Source organism: Engystomops pustulosus, chromosome 2 (assembly GCF_040894005.1).
Source record: "Engystomops pustulosus chromosome 2, aEngPut4.maternal, whole genome shotgun sequence".
In the NCBI taxonomy this organism is placed as follows: Eukaryota; Metazoa; Chordata; class Amphibia; order Anura; family Leptodactylidae; genus Engystomops; species Engystomops pustulosus.
The window spans coordinates 238,346,873-238,365,091 of NC_092412.1; the positions used below are offsets into that span (position 1 = coordinate 238,346,873).

The 18,219-nt window shown below is 43.1% G+C and overlaps 1 long non-coding RNA gene across 1 annotated transcript in view; it reads left to right on the top strand.

The window, feature by feature from the left end:
- Positions 1–18,219, top strand: part of LOC140119487 (uncharacterized) — a 59,535-nt gene that overhangs the window by 10,284 nt on the left and 31,032 nt on the right. The window contains exon 2 of the long non-coding RNA XR_011853378.1: positions 9,278–9,373. This is a non-coding gene — a long non-coding RNA (uncharacterized lncRNA). The remainder of the gene's footprint in view (positions 1–9,277; positions 9,374–18,219) is intronic.

The following is an 18,219-nucleotide window of genomic DNA, read 5'->3' on the forward strand; positions in this document are numbered from 1 at the left end:
GTAATGATGGGTCAGTGTTATCTATATAAAGGTCATTGTACAGGGAGGGGGGAGGAGATAAGCTGTGACATCATCTATTGTCAGTATTGATGTAATGATGGGTCAGTGTTATCTATATAGAGGTGATTGTACAGGGAGGGGGAGGAGATAAGCTGTGACATCATCTATTGTCAGTAGTGATGTAATGATGGGTCAGTGTTATCTATATAAAGGTCATTGTACAGGGAGGGGGAGGAGATAAGCTGTGACATCATCTATTGTCAGCAGTGATGTAATGATGGGTCAGTGTTATCTATATAAAGGTCATTGTACAGGGAGGGGGAGGAGATAAGCTGTGACATCATTTATTGTCAGTAGTGATGTAATGATGGGTCAGTGTTATCCATATAAAGGTCATTGTACAGGAAAGGGGGGGGGGAATAAGCTGTGACATCATCTATTGTCAGTAGTGATGTAATGATGGGTCAGTGTTATCTATATAGAGGTCATTGTACAGGGAGGGGGAGGAGGTAAGCTGTGACATCATCTATAATCAGTAGTGATGTAATGATGGGTCAGTGTTATCTACATAGAAGTCATTGTACAGGGAGGAGGAGATAAGCTGTGACATCTATTTTCAGTAGTGATGTAATGATGGGTCAGTGTTATCTATATAGAGGTCATTGTACAGGGAGGGGGAGGAGATAAGTTGTGACATCGTCTATTGTCAGTAGTGATGTAATGATTGGTCAGTGTTATCTATATAGAGGTCATTGTACAGGGAGGGGGAGGAGATAAGCTGTGACATCATCTATTGTCAGTAGTGATGTAATGATGGGTCAGTGTTATCTATATAAAGGTCATTGTACAGGGAGGGGGGAGGAGATAAGCTGTGACATCATCTATTGTCAGTATTGATGTAATGATGGGTCAGTGTTATCTATATAGAGGTCATTGTACAGGGAGGAGGAGGAGATAAGCTGTGACATCATCTATTGTCAGTAGTGATGTAATGATGGGTCAGTGTTATCTATATAAAGGTCATTGTACAGGGAGGGGGAGGAGATAATCTGTGACATCATTTATTGTCAGTAGTGATGTAATGATGGGTCAGTGTTATCTATATAGAGGTCATTGTACTGGGAGGGGGAGGAGGTAAGCTGTGACATCATCTATAATCAGTAGTGATGTAATGATGGGTCAGTGTTATCTACATAGAAGTCATTGTACAGGGAGGAGGAGATAAGCTGTGACATCTATTGTCAGTAGTGATGTAATGATGGGTCAGTGTTATCTATATAGAGGTCATTGTACAGGGAGGGGGAGGAGATAAGTTGTGACATCGTCTACTGTCAGTAGTGATGTAATGATTGGTCAGTGTTATCTATATAGAGGTCATTGTACAGGGAGGGGGGAGGAGATAAGCTGTTACATCGTCTATTGTCAGTAGTGATGTAATGATGGGTCAGTGTTATCTATATAGAGGTCATTGTACAGGGAGGGGGAGGAGATAAGCTGTGACATCATCTATTTTCAGTAGTGATGTAATGATGGGTCAGTGTTATCTATATAAAGGTCATTGTACAGGGAGGGGGGAGGAGATAAGCTGTGACATCATCTATTGTCAGTATTGATGTAATGATGGGTCAGTGTTATCTATATAGAGGTCATTGTACAGGGAGGGGGAGGAGATAAGCTGTGACATCATCTATTGTCAGTAGTGATGTAATGATGGGTCAGTATTATCTATATAGAGGTCATTGTACAGGGAGTGGGAGGAGATAAGTTGTGACATCATCTATTGTCAGTAGTGATGTGATGATGGGTCAGTGTTATCTATATGGAGGTCATTGTACAGGGAGGGGGAGGAGATAAGCTGTGGCATAATCTATTGTCAGTAGTGATGTAATGATGGGTCAGTGTTATCTAAATAGAGGTCATTGTACAGGGAGGGGGAGGAGATAAGCTGTGACATCATCTATTGTCAGTAGTGATGTAATGATGGGTCAGTGTTATCTATATAAAGGTCATTGTACAGGGAAGGGGGAGGAGATAAGCTGTGACATCATCTACTGTCAGTATTGATGTAATGATGGGTCAGTGTTATCTATATAGAGGTCATTGTACAGGGAGGGGGAGGAGATAAGCTGTGACATCATCTATTGTCAGTAGTGATGTAATGATGGGTCAGTGTTATCTATATAAAGTTCATTGTACAGGGAGGGGGGAGGAGATAAGCTGTGACATCATCTATTGTCAGTATTGATGTAATGATGGGTCAGTGTTATCTATATAAAGGTCATTGTACAGGGAGGGGGAGGAGATAAGCTGTGACATCATTTATTGTCAGTAGTGATGTAATGATGGGTCAGTGTTATCTACATAGAGGTCATTGTACAGGGAGGGGGAGGAGATAAGTTGTGACATCGTCTATTGTCAGTAGTGATGTAATGATTGGTCAGTGTTATCTATATACAGGTCATTGTACAGGAAGGGGGAGGAGATACGCTGTGACATTATCTATTGTCAGTAGTGATGTAATGATGGGTCATTGTTATCTATATAGAGGTCATTGTACAGGGAGGAGGAGGAGATAAGCTGTGACATCATCTATTGTCAGTAGTGATGTAATGATGGGTCAGTGTTATCTATATAGAGGTCATTGTACAGGGAGGAGGAGATAAGCTGTGACATCATCTATTGTCAGTAGTGATGTAATGATGGGTCAGAGTTATCTATATAGAGGTCATTGTACAGGGAGGAGGAGGAGATAAGCTGTGACTTCATCTATTGTCAGTAGTGACATAATGATGGGCCAGTGTTATCTATATAGAGGTCATTGTACAGGGAGGGGGGAGGAGATAAGCTGTGACATCATCTATTGTCAGTAGTGATGTAATGATGGGTCAGTGTTATCTATATAGAGGTCATTGTACAGGGAGGAGGAGGATATAAGCTTTGACGTCATCTTTTGTCAGAAGTGATGTAATGATGGGTCAGTGTTATCTATATAAAGGTCATTGTACAGGGAGGGGGAGGAGATAAGTTGTGACATCATCTATTGTCAGTAGTGATGTGATGATGGGTCAGTGTTATCTATATAGAGGTCATTGTACAGGGAGGGGGAGGAGATAAGCTGTGGCATCATCTATTGTCAGTAGTGATGTAATGATGGGTCAGTGTTATCTATATAGAGGTCATTGTACAGGGAGGGGTAGGAGATAAGCTGTGACATCATCTATTGTCAGTAGTGTTGTAATGATGGGTCAGTGTTAACTATATAAAGGTCATTGTACAGGGAGGGGGGAGGAGATAAGCTGTGACATCATCTATTGTCAGTATTGATGTAATGATGGGTCAGTGTTATCTATATAAAGGTCATTGTACAGGGAGGGGGAGGAGATAAGCTGTGACATCATTTGTTGTCAGTAGTGATGTAATGATGGGTCAGTGTTATCCATATAAAGGTCATTGTACAGGAAAGGGGGGGAAATAAGCTGTGACATCATCTATTGTCAGTAGTGATGAAATGATGGGTCAGTGTTATCTATATAGAGGTCATTGTACAGGGAGGGGGAGGAGGTAAGATGTGACATCATCTATAATCAGTAGTGATGTTATGATGGGTCAGTGTTATCTACATAGAAGTCATTGTACAGGGAGGAGGAGATAAGCTGTGACATCTATTGTCAGTAGTGATGTAATGATGGGTCAGTGTTATCTATATAGAGGTCATTGTACAGGGAGGAGATAAGCTGTGACTTCATCTATTGTCAGTAGTGACGTAATGATGGGTCAGTGTTATCCATATAGAGGTCATTGTACAGGGAGGGGGAGGAGATAAGCTGTGACATCATCTATTGTCAGTAGTGATGTAATGATGGGTCAGTGTTATCCATATAAAGGTCATTGTACAGGGAGGGGAGGAGATAAGCTGTGACATCATCTATTGTCAGTAGTGATGTAATGATGGGTCAGTGTTATCTATATAGAGGTCATTGTACAGGGAGGGGTAGGAGATAAGCTGTGACATCATCTATTGTCAGTAGTGATGTAATGATGGGTCAGTGTTATCCATGTAAAGGTCATTGTACAGGGGGGAGGAGGGGATAAGCTGTGACATCATCTATTGTCAGTAGTGATGTAATGATGGGTCAGTGTTATCCATATAAAGGTCATTGTACAGGGAGGGGAGGAGATAAGCTGTGACATCATCTATTGTCAGGAGTGATGTAATGATGGGTCAGTGTTATCTATATAGAGGTCATTGTACAGGGAGGGGGAGGAGATAAGCTGTGACATCATCTATTGTCAGTAGTGATGTAATGATGGGTCAGTGTTATCCATATAAAGGTCATTGTACAGGGAGGGGAGGAGATAAGCTGTGACATCATCTATTGTCAGTAGTGATGTAATGATGGGTCAGTGTTATCCATATAAAGGTCATTGTACAGGGAGGGGATAGCATACATAAGGCCTACATGCAAACATTTTTACCTTTTACAAATGTTTGTCGGCTAAATTAGAAATAGAAATAAAGACAGTAGACCAGAAGGGGGGACAATGGGTCGGCTGCAGCTTTTTTTAAATAATTTCAATTTAGTAATGACCCAACTCCAGGATATTACATGGGCTCCAATGGTTACTGACTGACACCACCACAACCAAAACCTGCAACCAGCGCAGCACCTGGGCTCCATTCCATAAGAAATCTGGTTCAATAAAGCCCACGGTATGGCCACCTGGTCTGACAATAGATCTCCTCTCGCCTCAATGGACGATGCTGTGCGCAATTAGCCAAACAGCAGAATGTCCATCTAAAGAGAAAAACCACAACAATACATCAGGGTTACCATAGCCAGCAAATCATAATTACTCATACATATGAAGGCCCAAGCACAATCACCTCTGTCTCCTCGCAAATGTGATCTTTGATGCAACAAGCGATATGAATTTTGTAAGGGGGTTGAGAAACATTGGCCATGGACAGGTGCTGGTGAAAAATTGGCCCTTTGGATGAACCTACACTATGGGGGTCATTTACTAAGGTCCCAAATTGCGTTCTTTTTGTGCCCGAAAATTACCGATTTGCGCCGAATTGCCCCGGGTTTTTGCCGCACGTGATCGGATTGTGGCACATTGCCGTCGGAAAGCCCGACGGATTCGGAAAAACCGCAGTATTTTTTTTAAAAAATGTGTCGCTCGACACGCACTTACATGCACCCAGCATAGCTTGGTGAACTTCAGTGAACTCCGACGGACTTCAGCGCAGCAGTGACACCTAGGGGACATCGAGCGCACTACCTTAGTGAATCCTGGCCGGACCCGAATCAGCGTCTGAGAAACCGCCAATGGATCGCGAAAGGACCGGGTAAGTAAATATGCCCCTATTTTAGAGAACCATGCAATGATCAAATATGGTCCACAGTTACCTTTAGGGATGGGAGAAAATCAGTAATTGTAGGGATTGTTGCACACATCACATATAACTTATCTGCTGGAAGGCGCATGCCCATTGTGACAGAATCAATATCCACACCTAGGAAGCAAATGACCCAATAGAGACCTTTTCTTTTTTTCAACGGGGAAACACTAAAACGGGCAGGGTCGGCGCCTGCACTGGGCATACCTGAGCAAGTGCCAGGGCCCAGGGCTGCTGGTGGGGGCCCACATAAGGCTGTACAGAAGTAATCCACAGGTGGTGAATGGGGCTTTATATAAAATAACCATGAGGGGGCTGTTTGGTATTATAAACTAGAGAATATTTTAGGGAACATGAGACTGGAGAAGTTTTTGTTTTTGAATTTTTAATGGCGCCATGTGAGTTCACTGCAAAGGGGCCTACTGAGGGTCTGTCACCCAGGGGCCTACTGAAACCTGGAGCCGACCCTGAAAACAGGCACACCAGAATTTAATGGTGGATAACAAAAACTGAACCTGGGGAGAATCAGCAGGGCTTACAAATAAATAATATCCAATTAACCATGTTAAAGCAAACCAACCATTCTAAAAACAAACTAAAACCTTTGCTATAATAAGAAGAAATTGTGCATCCTATGGGCAGGCACATAACATAAGAATTGGAACCGTCTTATTCAAAATCGAACAATTAAAAACAATCATTGTCCATGAGAAGTAACCTCCTTGACCTGCAGACACAACCCTGTCAAAGAAGACATAAGAGACCACTGCAACCTCCTTTCTAATCCCATCATCAACAGAACCAAGAGAACTCTTACTCACTGACCCTAGTCAAAAGCCTCTCACTCAGGTAAACCAGTTCCTTACACTGTACTGAAGAGACGCAACAACATCGAAACAGTACTTTGGAAATCTCTTCAAGAATAGATATACTGGTTTGACTGTAATCCCACATTATGTCATAAGGCTTCCTGAAAGTCATGCTTGATGGAAAACCCAACGAGGTACCAAAAGAGACAATGGGGCAGATTTACTTAACCGGTTCATTCGCAATCCAGTGGTGCGTTCTCTGCGGTGGATTCAGGTCCGGCTGGGATTCACTAAGGTAGTTTCTCCGACGTCCACCAGGTGTCGCTGCTGCGCTGAAGAGCATCGGAACGCACTGGAGTTCACCAAGCCATCCTGGATGAAGGTAAGCGCGTGTCCCGCGACACTTTTATTTAAAAAATGCACCGGTTTTTCCGAATCCGTCGGGTTTTTGTTCGGCCACGTCCCCCCAATTTCTGTCGCGTGCATGCCAGCGCCGATGCGCCACAATCCGATCGCGTGCGCCAAAAACCCGGGGCAATACAGGGAAAATCGGCGCAAATTGGAAATATTCGGGTAACGCGTCGGGAAAACGCGTATCGGGCCCTTAGTAAATGACCCCCAATGTTTTCCTTGTTCCAGCCAGGAAAACTTATTTGCACATATTTGCAAGAGAGATGATGAATAAGATGAAATTTGTTATGTTTCTTAGGTACCAGAAAGGCAATTCAGCTATGTGGCCCAAAGCAACCTCCTTCATAACTTTCTATCACTAGCAACTTTCAGGCATTTACAGACAGATGCAAATGGCCATATGTATCACTGTTGCAGCACTCAAGTCTTGTTGTTGCGCCTTAATGAGGCGCATTGTTGCGCCAAAATTATGACAAGCTACAACCATCTGTTACAAGTTGAGTTTCTGCCTCTTATTAATCACTTTACTTTAGGCGCAGTTTAGGCGTAATGTTAGATTCGGGCTCTTACACGTGATCCTCCTATAAGCTACTCTCTGCTTCTCCCACATCCCAGAATGAGTATGGGCCTCACAGCAGCACCCAGGTGTGTGACACCCTGTACCCAGTGATCTCCTAAGCAGGAGCTTCTCCTGGAGGGGATCCCCCAGTGCTGGTCTCCTGCTGCCCCTCTGTAATTCTGGCCAGTATCCCCCTCAGACACCAGTGTGATCATCCTGCTACACGGGGGACACTTCTCTCACATGCCTGCAGCTGCCACTCACTTCTCTTCTATCCTGCTACAAAGGACACTTCTCTGTACTGTCTGCAGCTGCCACTCACTTCTCTTCTATCCTGCTACATGGGACACTTCTCTGTACTGTCTGCAGCTGCCACTCACTTCTCTTCTATCCTGCTACATGGGACACTTCTCTGTACTGTCTGCAGCTCCCACTCACTTCTCTACTATCCTGCTATATGGGGACACTTCTTTGTACTGTCTGCAGCTCCCACTCACTTCTCTTCAATCCTGCTACATGGGGCACTTCTCTGTACTGTCTTCAGCTCCCACTCACTTCTCTTCTATCCTGCTACATGGGCACTTCTCTGTCCTGTCTGCAGCTCCCACTCACTTCTCTTCTTTCCTGCTACATGGGGCACTTCTCTGTACTGTCTGCAGCTCCCACTCACTTCTCTTCTATCCTGCTACACGGGACACTTCTCTGTCCTGTCTGCAGCTGCCTCACACTTCTCTTGTATCCTGCTACATGGGGCACTTCTCTGTACTGTCTGCAGCTCCCACTCACTTCTCTTCTATCCTGCTACATGGGACACTTCTCTGTCCTGTCTGCAAGCTCCTACTCTTGTATCCTGCTACACGGGACACTTCTCTGTCCTGTCCGCTGCTCCTACTCACTTCTCTTCTCTCCTGCTCTGAGCTGCTGCTTTTACAGATTGTTTGTAAATAGAAGCTCCTGAACTGTAAACAGAGGCTGCAGGTAGTGTCTGTAGTGTATCGGAGGGCAGATTGAAAACTCAAACAGTTGGCTCAATTGTGCTTGAATTTGTAGGCACTAGAAACGACAATGGACATTGTCAACTACCGTGGTGAGAGCATGTATTACTGGCTTGGTGTAGGACTTATCACACTACTGCTCCTAATAGAAGTGGGTGCCTAACTGAATGGTGCAGTACCAGAAGGGGCCACAACGGAAGGGGCAATATTAATTGAGGCCCTACCAGGAGTTGAAGGCAGGAGGGCCCAAGTTGCCATACAGTGTGGGCAGAAAGTGCTAAAACCATGAGCTGCTGAAATAACCCTAACTGGTAGGGAAATGCAGGAGTTGGCTTGATGGGAGGTGCCGAGGGGACAGATATGGCTGGGGGAGGGGGTGCTGCACCATCATATTTGTTGGAGACATAGGGAGGATGGAGGGGAAGTAAGAGCCGGCTGCTGTAGCCAAGCTTGTGGCAGAGGAGTAGGGGGGGGATGCCACCTACAGGTCAGGGGGATGGGGAGCCATTGGCTTAGCAGGAGGCATGGCGAGGCGGAGATAGATAGATATTGGATAGATAGATATTATATAGTAAAATAGCATTCTCTATGATATACTGGTGCGGTTCGAGGATTTCTCTATTGCTTAACCAGACAGTAATTTTACAATCCAATAGAAATCTACTGTAGTTTACATCCTGTATCATTACCTGTGATTGCGGAGGCTACTTGTAATTTCAGGTCTTGCTATATAGTTATATGGCACATAGTACATTGCTGTGCAGGATGCAGCTGCCAATCCCTTTGTTATGTTCTGACTACAAATTATTTGGGACGGAAGCTTCTTTACACCTGTATAGATAAATTCCACAATCACTTCCCATAAGTGTCCATCTGGCTCTGAGATTTACTATAGCAGCGTTCACACTGAGCACTTGTGGTTTACAGGCAGAGGTGTATGGTGAGCATTGATGAAGTTAATTTGTGTCTGAACGTCTGCCAAAATACAGGAACACAAGAAAATTGATGCCAGATTTTACATTTTGCCATTTTATAGACCCATTTGGAAAATGAAATGCAATCAGAAAAAAACAGCTTTAACCCTTTGCAATATTTCTTGTAGGAGGATCCCAATATCCATCTCAGGATGGGTCATCAGTGTCAAAAATGGACAGGAACCAGACAACCCATTTAAAGTCTATGGGAGTTACAGAATGAGGTAATCAAGTAGGACCTCCACTACGAGACATCACTTCTGTAAATATCCCTTTCAATTTCAATTGATGGGTTTCAAGGAAATCTACCATCAAAATCCATCATGATAAACCAGGGGCACTTACTCATAGATCCAGGCACTGTGACTGTGGTCATTTTCTTAGCTCCGTATGCACTTCCCCCTTCCCTCTGCATGATGCAATCTCAAACAGTGGGTGGCTTAGACCTGCTTCTGCACAGTGTAACAGTCTGGAAAGCTGCAACATGGAGGGGCCCTGGCACTTCAGGCTCATTAGCATAATTTTATAAAGTTTATTTTAGAAGGAAGGAGGCCATTGATAACAAATATAAGAAGATTTCCACAGTCACGGTGCCTGGATCTATGAGTAAATGTTTATCATGGTGAATTTTGATGGTAGATTTCCTTTAAGGATCATTTTATTTGTCAGGAAGGCAATTTTCCCCTAATGTGAGCCAATATACACCTGCCTTATTTTTTTTTATAGTTTTTTTGTAATCTACTATCAAACTAAGAGTTTCCTAAGTCATGTAGTGATTGTATAATTTTAATTTTAATTTTTGCAATGTGATAAATAATCATCATTGTTGTTGTTATTTATATATATATATATATATATATATATATATATATATATATATATATAATACAATAATAATTAAATATAATAATAATATTTTGTGAAAAGTTAGTAAACAAAAACTTACTGATACAATAGTTATCTTTCTGGTTTGTTGCCCTAGGGATTAAATCCTGAGACTCATAAGGACAGGGATCCTTGTATGTGAATAGAATGATTGTACAGTAACACAGAATATGTTGGCAGTCAATGAGTAATGTAATAACTCATCTACCAGTTTCATAGATTGTAAGCTCTTGTGAGCAGAGCCCTCACTCTTATAGCTCCTTCTGGCCATGTTGTTGCTTTGTAATGTATTGTTTTATTTGTATTTATCCCCCAGGATTTGTCAAGCGCTGCAGAATATCTTGGCCCTATTTAACTAAAAATGAATTAGATTTTAATAATCATTATTATTTTAATTATTACTAGTTTACTACCTTGCCATGTAACAATGTAGTACACATAAACGTCCACTGTGTGGCAGTGTTTCATGCAGTAGAATAAAACTGTAGAAATCAGCAGAAGGTTTGATCACTAGTTCAGTCCTAAACTGTAATAATAATGTCACAGTCCATAACATGTTTATTAGTTCTATGGAAATAATCAGCGTCTTACATGGATCCGCTTAGCAGAAATACAACCCTAAAAAACTATGTATTTCCTGAATATCCATGATGGATCTGACATTTGGGAGTGTGAACGTGGCCCAATAAATGTTCGAAAAGGGGCAATAGATCTTCGAAAAAGTTGATGATTGTGTAAAGCCGCATCCAAGTCAAATCATCACAATAGACCATAATTAGACAAATTGAATCAAATATGCAACACAACAAATATAAAGTATCAATAAAGAGGTTTCTAAAGCTTTATAAAGCAAAGCGGCTTGTTATGGACCTCAAATGAAAACCAGCACCGAGTGGCACATGTCCTAGCCCCCCCCCCCCTCCTCCTGCAATTCCCATAACACAATGGGGCCTTACCTGGTCCTTTCGCGATCCCGCGGTGCGTTGTCCGACGAGGATTTGGGTCTGCCGTGATTCACTAAGCTTGTGCGCCGAGTTCCTGCATCCGTCGCTTGCGCGCCGAGGTCCGCCGGAGTTCACCTTCTTCTTCCTGGTGCATGTAAGTGCGGGTCTTGCAACACAATTCTAAATGTTAAATCCTGTGCGTTGTCCGAATCCATCGGGTTGTCCGACGGCCCGCCCCTGATTTCTGTCGGGTGCAAGCCACAATCCAATCGCGTGCGCCAAAATCCTGGGGCAATTCGGCACAACGGAAATCGTTGGAAAACCTGACGAAAATGCGTCCGACGGACCCTGAATAAATGAGCCCCAATCTATCAATGAGTCCCCCTCCCCTTATACCAGAGGAACCAGTTGTGGGACCAGTTTCTGATCCAAAGTGAAATAATCACAAATGCAATTGTATTGCCAGCACTTGTGATTATTTTCCCCTTTCTGCCACCTCCATGCCAGGGGAGGAGTGGAGGGGGGTGGAGGTGGCGGGCAGCAACTTTTCAAATGTGAGAAGTTACTGGCTAAGATTATTTCTAGATAGGACTGGGCATAGAAATGAGATGCTGCGCAGCCACCTGCTGGATACATCAGGAAACCCCTTCCTGATGGGTCGGCAGGGCTATCACTCACAGGTGCACGAGAGGTTTTAGGGGTGTAAATTATTTAGGAGAACTGTTATCCATGTGACATTATACTGTAAGTGACTGTGGTATTTTTAGGTACATAGTGTGGGGATTAGTTGCAGTGCTAGTCACAGGTTGTCAGTGAACTGCTGGCGCTATGTCGGGATGTTCTCAATTGTTAGTAATGTTGTCAGCATTTTTCTTTTTATCGATTTGCCTGCAATTTTGGTGAGCCGAATATAGCAGGCGATCAAGCTTGGGCTGCTGGGGGAGAGGAGGGCGTCATTTAAATTTTCACCTCAGGAAGCAAAAACCCTGGAATTTGCCCTGGATTTATAATATAACAATACAGTGAACAACTACTACATGTACTGAAATCAACAACGGAAACACAGTGTCCCGGCACCATCCGGTCATACACAGCCCTGTCTCCGGTGTAAGCGGGTACAGGTCCTGGCAGGTGAGTGAAGTCTGGTGGCACAATTGCGGATGGTGGTGCTCAGCTGGAGCGCTCAGACAGCGAAATGCAAAACATAGAGGAAGCGGCACTCACCGGTCTTGTGCAATTCAGTCTTTATTGCGGTGTACACATAGGCAGTGCGGGGCCTGGCGATGGGCCGTTTCGCGCTAAGCTAGCGCATCATCAAGCCAAACTACTACATGTACCTCCAATAAGTATCCAACCATAGAACAGAGAATCAGAGGATCCTCCAGTAGGGTTAGACCCGAATACTGTAGTAAGGTCTTTTTCAGAAATAGGTTTGCCTTGTGTGTACAATGACAGCCACAAAAACTAGAATTACGGTCACGGTGCCTGGATCTATGGTTTATAATGAATAATTTTGATGGTAGATTCCATTCAAATGATGTGAGAAAATAGCTTTGTGCCCCCATTTTGGGTAGGATCTCCGCACTCCAATGACGTCATGGAAAACATCGATCCTTCTCAAAATGGCGCATCCCAAAAATGTCACGTCAATTAAAATTCCACTGGCAGCATTTAAACAGTTAACACACACAATTGATGCCAGCACCAATCAGGGGTGTTACTGAGGCCTGGTCCTGTACTGAACTTTGATCCTCCTACCCAGATATCTTCAGCGCACCGCTACGAGGAGCTGCTCGCACTCGTCCGCATGCGCAGAATGTAGGCTGCACGATCTCGGCTCCAAGGCCGGAGCTACTGCGCATGCTCAGAACTGCAACTTGGAAGAGGAGTGTGCGCAGCTCCTTGTAGCTGCGTGCTGAAGATATCTCGTAGGATGATCAAAGAGGTTACCTGGCGTGGAGTAGCTGCACTGTGTAGCCTCAGCTCCAGCTACTACACGCCCAAGTAGCCTCTATAGAAAATTTGCATATTACCCCATTAAAAGATTACAAAAATGGAGTAAAGGATTAGCCCTAAAAAGGGCTATTCTTACAAACGTTAGATGCATCTACCACCACGGATCTACCTTCATAGGTAGATCCGTGGTGGTAGGTTTCCTTTAAGGTCAGGTCTAGCCAAACTCAGCTAAACTTAAGTTGATCCGCTCATCCCTAATCATTAAAGGACATCTACCACCAAGAAGAAGGATTGTAAACCAAGCACACTGACATACAGGTGTGTATCCCATCTGGTAGGATCTGCTCTTTTTTAAGCTTCTTTTCATTTTTAAGAAAAATGTTTTTAAATTATGCAAATCAGCCTGAGAGGCTCCAGACTCCATTAACACCCAGGAAGCCCTCTCAAGCTCATTTGCATACTTTTAAAAGCCTTTTTTGTAAGAACCAGGGTATAAGAAGCTAAAAGAAGAGTGGATCCTGCCAGAGGGGGCACACACCAGTATGTCAGTGTGCTTGGTTTACAATATTTCATCCTGGTGGTGTATGTCCTTTAAATACTTAACACAGATCTTACTGTAGGACATTTTGAATAATTTTAATTGATATTCCCAATTCTGGCCAGATCCATCGCTGCCCCCATATTATAGGCCAACACTGTCTTAGTATATACTGAACAGGCTGCAGACATTACAGCATTAGTGCTTGGGGTGAGAAAAAGAGTTAAATCAGCAGTCAGAAGGATTAAGAGGGTCTGGAGATGACCCGGGGTGAACTTCTGAGGACGTTGTAACCTGAGAATTTAGAGAAAATCTGAAATGTAGGAATTATGTTTCATACATGTCTATTCTTACACCATGTACGTGTAGTATGGGATGAATATCTACCCCTGCACTCCGATTATGTCTTGTTCTATGAATTAAGCCTTCTCCGAGCACTAAACAACCTATTACAGAAGGTCCATACCTTACCGAAGGGGTCAAAGATTAAAAATGCAGAGATTCCTTCTTCCATACAGACCAGAACCAGATCTGACCACTTACTGGACAGAGGATGAGGCCCATTCCTGCCTCTTGTCCTCATTCATCCCATCAGTTAGTAAATGTTTCTTTAACACTAGACGCTTCATTGGTCTAAATGAGATTAAGCGCAACTTTAATTTGTGTAATTGTGTAAGTGTAGTGGACTAAGCATTGTAAACAGAGCGGCCGCGCTACGTTACCGTCACGCTACAAGGATGGCCGTAGCAAGGTGATCCGTACAATAAGTACATGATAAACCGCTGCGTTTTGTGACATGACAGTGGTGGGAAATGTATGAAGTGTCTGCACTTGTATTGTCACGCGGCTGCACTATGTTCGCTGCGACACAATCCCATGCACAGAAAGAGGCGTATTCACACCAGCCGCCACATTTATGTCCTCAAGTCTGCAAGAAATGGGGAGAACGCCCTTAGAACTGAGTGCACCAGAAAAAAATCTGCTGCACACAGATCATGCACTTCGGGACCGTGCAGCATGCGCCACATTCATGAAGATTGAGATCCGGTCTTCTTGAATGTGTCGTCTGCTGCACATTAATGAGACTATTAGTAGATCTGGGCCACTATTTGCTGGCAGCATGTTATAGAGCAGGAGGAACAGAGCAGATTGTACATAGTGTCCTATCTGCAGGCAGCATGTTACAGAGCAGGAGGAACAGAGCAGATTGTAGATAGTGTCCTATCTGCAGACAGCATGTTATAGAGCAAGAGGAGCTGAGCAGATTGTACATAGTGTCTATCTGCAGACAGCATGTTATAGATCAGGAGCAACAGAGTAGATTGTAAATAGTGTCCTATATGCAAGCAGCATGTCATAGAGCAGGAGGAACAGAGCAGATTGTACGTAGTGTCCTATCTGCAGACAGCAGGTTATAGAGAAGGAAGAGCTGAACAGATTGTACATAGTGTCCTATCTGCAGACAGCATGTTATAGAGCGGAAGGAGCTGAGCAGATTGTACATAGTGTTCTATCTGCAAGCAGCATGTTATACAGCAGTTGGAGCTGAGCAGATTGTACATAGTGTCCTATTTGCAGGCAGCATGCTATAGAGCAGGAGGAGCTGAGCAGATTGTGCATAGTGTCCTATTTGCATGTAGCAAGTTATAGACCAGGAGGATCTGAGCAGATTGTACATCATATCCTATCTGAGGGCTGCATGTTATAGAGCAAGAGGAGATGAGCAGATGTACATAGTGTCCGCTCTGCAGGAAGCATGTTATAGAGCAGGAGGAGCTAAACACATTGTAGATAGTGTCCTATTTGCAGAGAGAATGTTAAATGCAAAGAGGAGCTGACTAGTACATGAATACAGCACCAGAACCAACCACAGTTCATGTATACAGCGTTGGAACTGATGTCAATGCATGAATACAGCACTGGCACCAAATGCAGTAGATGAGTACAGCACTAGACCTGTCCTCTGTACATAAGTACAGCACCAGAACTGACCTCAATAAATAAATAGAGCACCAGACCAAGTTCAAAGCACACATGCAGCAGCAGCATCAATCTCAGTACATTACCAAATACAAAAAGTAAGTTAAGATCAATATCTGCCATATAAAATTGTAAATATAGAAAGCTGCAATACAACATTTATGTATAGGGTGCCATCAAATAAGATAAAAAATATAGAGAACCCCCAAATAAGATTACACATACACAGTGACCCCAAATAAGACATATGGGATGATATACATAGAGTGTTCTCTCACACCACACTTCCATGTCACTCCTGCAAATTTTCCCAGAATTCCTCCTATGAACAACGCAGGAGGCAAAAAGTCATTCAGAGGGCATTGGAATCAATTGCATTTGATCCAATACCTACCTCGGAACAACTTACTTATGTGCCAGCCATGAACCAAGATGTAAAGTCTGGGCCCCCTAATGATGCGTGCCCCGTAGCAGCCATAGCGGTAATTCCACCACAAAGGAGGAGCTAAGAATATTGTACATAGTCTCTATTATCTCACTTATGGAATACTATACTCTATTATATGGAACATATAGATGGAGAGGATAATCACAATGCGCTCCAGCTAGCATAGATGTGATGAGCTGAGGCATCATGGGATTGATATAAAAGCAGAGGGGGGAGAGAACACAGGTGGACTCTAAATATCCAGATGAAATCAGAGATGCACTAAGGAAAGGCTGCACTCCTGATACATCATGTATGTATATAAGAAGGGGCACTAGAACCTTGTGTACTGTGCAGACATATAATACTGCCCTCTACTGGTAATATTAGAAATATCTGATCAAGAAAATCATGATTACTCAGGTGTCTCTGGAGCTTTGAAAGTTGGAGGAAGAGGGATGGCAGCAAAGCTTACAAAGACACCTGATATATAGATATAGTAGTTAACCGTTTCTATTTTTTTGGGGGTAACGTTGGAAAACTGCTGATAACATAAGGTTCCCTATTTTACTGTATTACTATAATTGACAACTTTGATAGGGTCTATTTGTATATCTCATTCCATTTTCTATTTGTAACACTCTGGGAACAGACTAGAACAACAGAGACAGTGTTCCCTCACTTTCCGCCTGTCCCTGTCTGATTTCCTCACATACCCTAAGCGGTAAGGGACAACTAGGAGATGCTGTATCCATGCACCAAAGAGAATAATGTAAAGACAGGACAAAACAATATGAATAAGTAAAAGCAGTCAGCAGAGCCTTTTGGGAACCAAAAGCACAAACACAGTACAAAATCACAAGAGCAGAGAATAGTCAAAAACAGAAACAGAGGATAGAGATATTACACTATGTAACACTATGAAATGGAGCTTGTGAATAAATGACTATAGCAGTAACCCCACAAAGTATTGGCAGAACTTATAGATGATATCAGAGTCCCGGCTCTAAACCGAGATTGCGACACAACCCTGAGATTCAGAGGAGAAAGGTTGTAATGTGAGTGGAGGAAAAAGCTGTCAATCTTAGTGAGTTAATCATCGATGAACTAAAGCTACTAAGAATCTATCTATCTATCATCTTTATTATCTATCACTCTCATATCTATATCTATCTATCTCATATCTATCTCATATATATCATCTATCTATCTCATATCTATCTATCTATCTATCTCATATATATCATCTATCTATCTATCATTACTAGTTGATCTTGGCACTCACTTCCAAGACCTCTTTCCCCTAATCTTGAGGTCTCATGGCTGTCTCTGCCGCTCTACACTGTGAATTACTCATAGAGTTAACATCTTGAGATCTGTGAGGAGCGGTGGAATATATTTATCTCATTGAGCAGTCCCATCTGCTACATGTATTTATTACGTGTTTCCGTCTTTAGCTTCCATTAATCTTTCTTGGAAGTGGCCCCATACACCTCTCACGTTAGTAGTAAGCAGCCAGTGCTTTCAGAGAATCTGTCATTAATCCTCCTGGCCGTGTAAACTCCTAGAGTAATCTCAGTTTTTATTTCCAGATCTTGTCTTGTCCTCGTCACACTCATCTTTCACCAAGAAAAACGTAAACTCCGGGATTACCTGGATATTTTCTTTCCTTTTACTTTCTTCTGTCTGATTGAATGGCTACATTGGTTTACTAAGGCTTTGCTCCAATGTGTGGTTTCCCTTTAGAACAGAAACCATAACAGAGATGTGAACAGCGTCTTACGGGATCTTCCCTGAAGTCCGAATTCACTTGTCTTATTACTTTTCAAAATGTCTTCACAGGATCAGGGACACATCTCTGATCACCACGGATCTAACTGCTTGGACTTCCCAGTGATCCAGAAAAGTGGGGGGTTCCTGAACAGTAGTTGACATTTTCAATCAAACCCGTCCCCAATCACGTACTAATTCTCTACACTGTGGATAGGGAAGACCTGTCAACAGAATTCTACCCCTCACACCAGTAATACCTGCTGGTAAAGGGTTAAAAGTCCTACCCATATCACCTAAAGTTATCTTGGGTAGTCACTGAGGCACTGCACTTTAATTACAGCCATTTTTCTGATATGCAAATGAGTAGTAAGAGTCATATTCCATCTATAAGAGTCATGTTTTCTCCAGACTGTGAGTGAACCCCGCCTCCTTCTTTTGAATGTGTCTCTTCAAATCTTACCCTGTGCAGACAGGAAGTCCTCTTCCTGTCCACTTCCTGTCCTTATCAGAATGCTGTCCCTCTCACTGTGTGGTGATTTTAGCAGTGAGTACTGTGTGGGAAACACA